The following is an 8,575-nucleotide window of genomic DNA, read 5'->3' as shown; positions in this document are numbered from 1 at the left end:
TCCTATAAATTGAAGCCAGTCATCTGAGATGGGAAAACAGAATATCACCATACCTGATATAAGTACCACTCACTACGTGGCATAAATAAATATATCTGTGAGATGTACCACTAAAAAAAGATTTTCATATCTTTCAAATGTTAAGCAGTTGATAGGGTAAAGTAATTGGAATTTTCTGGTGTAATTACTTGAAGTAGAATGGTAAATATCCTGTACCTGTCAGGGAACTCATGTTAAAATTATTAATTTTTCTGATGAAGAAAAGAATGTGTCTCTTTTTCATGACACCTTGTGGGCAATCAGCTGCCCCCAAATGAAGCTGAATATCTCCTTCCCAGCCACTGGTTGCCAGAAACTCATTGAAGTGGACAATGAACACAAACTTCGTACTTTTTATGAGAAGTGTATGGCCACCAAAGTTGCTGCTGATGCTCTGGGTGAAGAATGGAAGGGTTATGTGGTCCACATCAGTGGCGGGAATGACAAACAAGGTTTCCCCATGAAGCAGGTGTCTTGACCCATGGCCGTGTTCGTCTGCTACTGAGGAAGGGACATTCCTGTTACAGACCAAGGCGAAGAGAGAGAAAGCGCAAATCTGTTTGAGGTTACATTGTGGATGCCAATCTGAGTGTTCTTAACTTGGTTATTGTAAAAAAAGGAGAGAAGGATATTCCTGGACTTACAGATACTACTGTACCTTGTAACTGGGACCCAAAAGAGCTAGTAGAATCTGCAAACTTTTCAATCTATCTAAAGAAGATGATATCTGCCAATATGTTGTCAGAAAACCCTTAAACAAGGAAGGTGAAAAACCCAGGACCAAAGCACCAAAGATTCAGCATCTTGTTACTCCACGTGTCCTGCAACACAAATGCTGGTGTAGTTCTCTGAAGAAACAGCATACTAAGAAAAATAATGAACAAGCTGCAGAATATGCCACACTTTTGGCCAAGAGGATGAAAGAAGCCAAAGAGAAACGCTGGGAACAGATTGCTAAGAGACGCAGGCTGTCCTCTCTGAGAGCTTCTACTTCTAAGTCTGAGTCCAGTCAAAAATAAGAATTTTTAAGAGTAACAAATAAATAAGATCTGGCCTTCAAAAAAAAAAAAAAAAAAGAAATGAATGAGAAATCTGTTAACTTTAGTATGTTAGTGCAGCCTCATTCCAAAAAGGATTTGCAATGGTGAGAAAGGAAGAATTTTTTTAACCCTAGATGATCTGAAGACAAATGTGCTTTGGGCTTTTCAATATTTCATTAAAAATGATCTTCTTTAGCTTTCTTCATCCTATACCTCCAAGGTATAGGATTTGATTTTACTGAGATATCTAGTTTAGTGTTATGAAGGTGAAAATATCATAAAAGACAATAGCAGACAGGAGAATTAAGGGAGAGTGGGAATGGAGAAGGAAGACAGTGTATGAGAAGAGGAAGGAGGCGCATATACTATTGTCACAGTTGAAGGTGGGAAGGAGTAGGTAGGACCGTCTTCACCTGGTTTCAATGTTCTCTGAAGTTTCACATGTATGGGACAAAATTTAATGAGTCTATTAGCAAACGTTTTAATGAGTATTATGTATGGAGCAGTGGGAGAATTGAAGATGTTAAAAATGTGGAAACATACAAAATTATAACAAAATATTTTGTATGGCAAATGCTAAGGTCTGAGTAGAACAAGAAGTGTTGAGATCTCTGAGAGGTTAGTAAAGGTGCCTTGGAGTTGTTAGACCTTGATTAGGCATCAGAGGACGGGATGATGATGTCAAGAATTGTGGAAAGTCTCTGATTTGACGCTTATAAGCTGACAAGTTAGCCTGTCACACTTTCATAGATACTGGCAGAAGATATAAGAAACCCGGATCAGAGATAAGGACTTTTATTGCTCATAGTACAGCAAGCAGAATGAGCCAGGATTTTTTCCCCCTTCTTTTGAAAGAGAAATTTTATAGAAAGAATAATAAGGGAAAATAAAGAGATCAGGAAGTGCAACTTGTTCTTGACACAGTAGAAAGTAAGAATCCAAATTGAGTTTTGACATAGCAGATATGGCTGAGACAGTAGGGCTGGCTACACATGCAATCATCTCTAAGAAGAGGACTGGCTTCCAGCTCATTCCTTATGTCTCTCTCATGGCTCACTCCTGCTGACCTTGGTCTCTGATTTCTGTGGAAAGCTTAGCAGAGAGTTCAACTACTAACTGAAATATAGTGAACAAATTGTTATTATTCAAGGTCTGTTTTCTTTCAGGGTCACCTTCCCTTTTTCCTGTGCCATCCAATACTGTCCCCATAAGCTCCATGCAGCTCTTGAGCACTTGCAGTGTGGCTAGTCCAAATTGAAGCATGCTGTGAGTGGGACATACATATTTAATTTTAAAAAGAAAATGCCTCAATGATACTTTATGTGTTTAAAAGGACCATATTTTGGATAAATTATTTAAATAAACTATATCATTCAATTAATCTCACCTGTTTCATTTTGCCTTTTTAATATGTAGCTACAAGAAATTTAAAATTACATATGTGGTTCATATTTGTGGCTCATGTTATGTTTCTTTTGGATGGCATGACTCAGGTTTATTTGAGTAAGAGAAGAGTCTGTCTCTCCTCATTATCCTTCAAAGACTGTTACTGATTTCCTGTGTTATCATGGACCACAGGTGGGCACATCCTGGACCACTGACCTGCTATCTCTAACCAGTGTCCTCAAAAGAGAAGAAGGGACGTGGTTAGGACTCACCTCCTTCAGGATCTCATCCCTCACTTCCCTTCATAGCACCCCTCACAAAGTTTTGTAGGTGATTCAGGATTTACTGAAGGGTTGAACAATACTAAAAGGAACTATAACCTATGCGGTAAGTAATTTTAAATTGTGTATTGATTTTACTTTATTTCCATGGTCCACGGAAAATGTATTCAGGGATTTAAGCTTTTTGCAGGGACTTCTTTGGGGATGCAACGTAGTTGAATTTTTTAAACTTTGCTCTTCTGGCCTTGAGTCTCTACTCACTGGGGAGACTACCTCCTCCTAATATGTGCCATGACAGTCATGACATTCTACTACTCCCCTTTTATGAAATTCTGCCATCTATTCACAAGGAATGGTCCTATCCAAGGATATCTCCATCCTGTTCCCTGATCCCTTTAAATCTGGCTTCTTGAGAATGCCACCAAAACAACTTGTTGAGAGGACAAAAGTTGAGTTTATTCTTACTATAGTAAAGGTGAGCACTGCAGAAGCCTCTGGGAAGTGTAGTCTTTGAGAGGGAATGACTTTGCCAGGGTCTGGCCCCCATTTCAGGAACATGGATTTTAAGAAGTTAAATACCAGCACCATGGGGGCCACTGTCAAGCTAAGGAGAACCTGCAACTCAGAAGAGAATTGCCCGGAAACCTCTGGGCTTCAGGCTGCAAACCACCTGGGCACCCTGGTGATTCTGGGTATAGTCCATTCTACCAGCACAGCACCCACTGTGGAGGCCTCTGGGAACTGAGGCCTTAAGCTTGTCTGGGCTCCTCCAAGGATTATGGTAGTAGTATTTCAGCATTCTGCCTGCGCAGTCCTCACTGCAGAAACTCCTGGAAGCTGAGGCCCCCCAAGGATTCTGGATAATGGAATTCAAAATTGAACTTGAACTTGACCTTGAACTTGAAACTTGACCTGAATTTCCAAAATAATTTGAACTTGACTTTAGATCTGAGCCTGAACCTGAACTCTGAGACTCCTTGTAGGGTGTTGACAGCCCTGAGTTGGCTGCGAATTGGCTCTTTGAGCACCCTGTTTAGGACTGGAACAGAGCACAGCAAACAGGGAAAGGCTCTGGGACCAGTAACCTCCTTCTCAGCAGGTTCAGTCTTTTTCCTCTTTTCAGATGATATTTTTTACTACCATATCTAAAAGCTAAGAAATACCTGTGCCTAAAACATTCTGTCTTCCCGCTTTGTGCCAGCTTGATTTCAGTATGGGACCCTGTGCCTCTTTAGGCCCCTCACTGCTTCCCCATCCCAGGACTCATGCTCACAGCAGCCTGAACCAAGGTACAGGTGTAAAGAACAAAATGACCCCTTGATACCATGCAGGATCTTCCAGCAACTACAGAGACTTGTTGCCTCCACTCTGAACAGGAAGCTGTTCCCTTGGTGGGACCGGGAGCCTCCATCAAAGTCACATACTCCTGCCATGTGCTCTTCCCTGAAGAGCCAACCCCTAGCACCTGATCACAACCCTTCCCAAGATGCCTGCAACTGGGACAACATGATCCAGGGGTCAATTACAACCCTTGTCTTGTTTAGCTTTAGTCCTCAACTACCTGGGCTTTTGGGAGTCACACTCGCTACCTGGGGGGAATGGGTAGACTTTGTCAAAAACCAAGTGCCAGTTTTGAGCTTCAAATAATGTTTTTGGACAACAATCTTTAAAGCTAGGCTTCGTGTTGAGAGAAAAGATATTTTTCTGCATCATAAGCTGCGGACATATACAAAAGGGATGTGCCTGCCCTCAGGTGGAGGGAAACCCTGAGATGCCAGGAGGTGAGACCCTGGGAAAGAGCAGGAATAGCTCAGCTCAGACTCTGGGGAGGAATCCAGCACTGAGTGGTGTGGGTGGTGGGGAACCAGAGATCACCCAGGAGAGCTTTCCCCGTCCAGGAAGCATGAACTGCTAGCTCAACAGAGAGGGTGCCTACACAGATGGTCTAATATTATCCTCTATTCTGGTCTCACCTACCTGGGCTGTGGGAGTCCAGCAAACTCTGAAAAGGGGGCCCATTAGCAGTCATTCCCCATTCCCTACCCAACTCCATCCCCGGTCCTAAGAAATCACTAATTTATACTGTCCCCATTGTTTTGTCTATTTTACACATTTCATATAATTGGAATCATACACTATGTGGTGTTTTGTGACTATATTCTTTCACTTATCTGTTATCATGATGTTTTCAAGGTTCACCCATGGATACTTCATTTCCTTTTCTTTTTTTGGTACTGGGAATTGAACCCAGAGCCTCATGCTGCAAGGCAAGCACTCTACCTCTGAGCCGCCTCTCCAGTTACTTCATTCCTTTTCAATGTTGAATAATATTCCATTGTATGGATATACTGCTTCTTATTTAACCAGTCAGTTGATGGACATTTATGTTTTTCCCCATTGTTTATTATCAATCATGTTGCTATGAATATTTGTTTTTGTAAAGACGCATGTTTTCATTTCTCTAGGTTACATGCCTAGGACTGGGTTTTCTGGGTCTTATGGTAATACTATGCTTAACATTTTGAAGAACTACTAAGCTGTTTTTTCAAAGCAATTGTGCCATTGTATATTCCCACCAGCAGTGTATGAGGATTCTAATTTCTTCACTTCCTTGCCAACACTTCTTCTTGTCTATTATGCTATATCCTTCCTAGGGGGTACCAAGCAGTATCTCATTTTGGTTTTGATTTGCACTTCCCTGATGATTGGTGATGGTGAACCTATTTTCATGTGCGTGTTAGTTATTCATACATCTTCCATGGAGAAATATGTATTCAAATCTTTTGTTCATTTGTATTTGAGTTTTAGTTCTTTTTTTTAATTGAATGGTAAGAGTTTTTCTATATGTTCTGGATACCAGTCAGCTGTGATTTACACATGTTTTCTCCTATCTTGTGAGTTGTCTTTTTACTTTCTCAATGATGTCCTTTGAAACGTGAATGTTTCTAATCTTGACGATGTTCATTTTATTTATTTTTCTTGGTCACTTGTGCTTTTGGTGTTTTGAGAAATCGGTGCCTAACCCAAAGCCGTGAAAATGTACTCCAGTGATTTCTTCCAAGTGATCTGTAGTTTTAGTTCTTACCTTTATGTCTATCATCCTTATTAAACTAATTTTTATTAAGCTAATTTTGCTGTGTAGTGTGAGGTAGAAGTCTGACTTCTTTCCCTTGAATTGTCTTGGCATTCTTGTCAAAAATCAACTAAGCATAAATGTAAGAATTTTTTTAATTAGAGAATTACGGTTAGACATAGTAGCTTGGTTCATCCCCACAAAATCATACATGCTTGGAATTTGATTTCAGTTCACATTTTTCTCCCTTTGCCTTCCCCTCTTCCCTTCCCCTATTTTCCTTCTATTTGATTGGTCTTTCTTTTGCTTGCTTGCTTATTTATTTATTTATTTATTTATTATACTGGAGTTTGAACCCAGAGTCACTCTACCACTGAACCACATCCCAGCCCTTTTTATTTCTTTTTTTGAGACAGTGGCGTGCTAAGTTGCTGAGGCTGGTCTAGAACTCGCAATTCTCCTGCCCCAGCCTCCTGAGTCACTGGGATTACAGGTGTGTGTCAATATGCTGGGCTATTTATTTATTTTTTATTGTTTTTTCTACTTATACATAAAGGTGAAATTCCCTATTTATGTATACATGTAGCATAATTTTTAAAATATTCATTCTGCATTTCCTCCCTTTTCTCATCCCTCCTGTCTCCCTCTCAGTCTCTTTCCTCTACTCTTCTGATCTTCCCTAGATCTTTTTTTCCCCTAGATCTTTGTGATATCTAATCCTCCTCTCTTCCTTTCCTATATTTTGCTCTAGCCTCCATGTATGAGGGAAAGTATTCAACCTTTGATGTTCTGAGTCTGGCTTATGGAACATGATGTTCTCCATTTACCAGAAAATGCCATAATTTCATTCTTCTTTATGACTGAGTAAAACTCCATTGTGTGTTTGTGTGTGTGTGTGTGTGTGTGTGTGTGTGTGTGTATGTGTGTGTGTATATCTCACAGTTTCTTAATCCATTCATCTATTGATGGGCATCTGGGTTTGTTCCATAATTTGGCTAGTATGAATTGTGCTCCTATAAACATTGAAGTGTCACTATAGTATACTGATTTTAGTTCTTTTGGATAAATCCCAAGGAGTCGGATAGTTGGTTCTGGTGGTTTGATTCCTAGCTTTCTTGGGAATCTCCATACTACTTTCCAGAGTGGTTGCACTAATTTGCAGTCCCACCAACAATGTATGAGTGTATCTTTTCCTCTACAATGTTGCCAGCATTTATTATTGTTCATATTCTAGATCATTACCATTCTGATTGGAATGAGATGAAATCTTACTGTAGTTTTGATTCACATTTCATAAAGATTTATTTCTTGACTCAATTCTCTTCCATTGGCTCATGGGTCCACCCTTAAGCCAATACCACACTATTTTACTACTTTGGAGTAAGTTTTTTTTTTATTGTAAACAAATGGGATACATGTTGTTTCTCTGTCTGTACATGGCGTAAAGGCATACCATTTGTGTAATCATAAATTTACATAGGGTAATGTTGTTTGATTCATTCTGCCATTTTTTCCCTTCCCCCCACCCCTCCCACCCCTCCCCTCCCTCTATACAGTCCTTCCTTCCTCCATTCCTGCCCTCCTCCCTAAACCCAACTCCAACCCCAACACTAACCCTTCCCACCCCCCATTATGTGTCATCATCCACTTATTAGCGATATCATTCTTCCTTTGGTTTTTTGAGATTGGCTTATCTCACTTAGCATGATATTCTCCAGTTTCATCCATTTGCCTGCAAATGCCATAATTTTATCATTCTTTATGGCTGAGTAATATTCCATTGTATATATATACCACATTTTCTTTATCCATTCATCAATTGAAGGACATCTAGGTTGGTTCCACAATCTGGCTATTGTGAACTGAGCAGCTATGAACATTGATGTGACTGTATCTCTGTAATATGCTGATTTTAAGTCCTTTGGGTATAGGCCAAGGAGTGGGATAGAGAAGGATCCATGTGCTGCTGAGAAGAAAGTGTATTCGCTCTTGGTTGGATGGTATATTCTATAAATGTCTGTTAAGTCTAAATTATTGATTGTGTTATTGAGATCTATGGTTTCTTTGTTCAATTTTTGTTTGGACAATCTGTCCAGTGGTGAAAGAGGCGTGTTAAAATCACCTAGAATTATTGTATTATGGTCTATTTGGTTTCTAAAATTGAGAAGGATTTGTTTAACATACATGGATGAGCCACTGTTTGGGGCATAGATATTTATGATTGTTATATCTTGCTGATTTATGCTTCCCTTAAGCAGTATGAAATGTCCTTCTTTATCCCTTCTGACTAACATTGGCTTGAAGTCCACATTATCTGAAATGAGGATGGATACTCCAGCTTTTTTGCTGAGTCCATGTGCATGGTATGTTTTTCCCCATCCTTTCACCTTTAGTCTATGGGTATCTCTTTCTATGAGGTGAGTCTCTTGCAGGCAACATATTGTTGGATCTTTCTTTTTAATCCAATCTGCCAGTCTATGTCTTTTGATTGATGAATTCAGGCCATTAACATTCAGGGTTATTATTGAGATATGATTTGTATTCCCAGTCATTTGGTTCATATTTAAAATTTTTGACACATCTTGGTTCCTCCTTTATTTGACAGTTCCTTTAGGATAATTCCTCCCTTTGCTGATTTGCTTCTTTGTTTTTTATCTCTTCCTCATGAAATATTTTGCTGAGAATGTTCTGTAATGCTGGCTTTCTTTTTGTAAATTCTTTTAGCTTTTGTTTATCATGGAATGATTTTATTTCAT

The 8,575-nt window shown here is 39.5% G+C and overlaps 1 pseudogene; it reads left to right on the top strand.

Annotated features, from left to right (window-relative positions):
* Nucleotides 1-313: 313 nt before the first annotated feature.
* LOC124972228 (40S ribosomal protein S6-like) lies at nucleotides 314-1,058 on the top strand (annotated as a pseudogene).
* The last annotated feature ends 7,517 nt before the right edge of the window (nucleotides 1,059-8,575 follow it).

Source organism: Sciurus carolinensis, chromosome X (assembly GCF_902686445.1).
Source record: "Sciurus carolinensis chromosome X, mSciCar1.2, whole genome shotgun sequence".
NCBI lineage: Eukaryota > Metazoa > Chordata > Mammalia > Rodentia > Sciuridae > Sciurus > Sciurus carolinensis.
The sequence above is the reverse complement of the archived record's forward strand: the minus strand, read 5'-3'. Positions and strand labels throughout refer to the sequence as shown.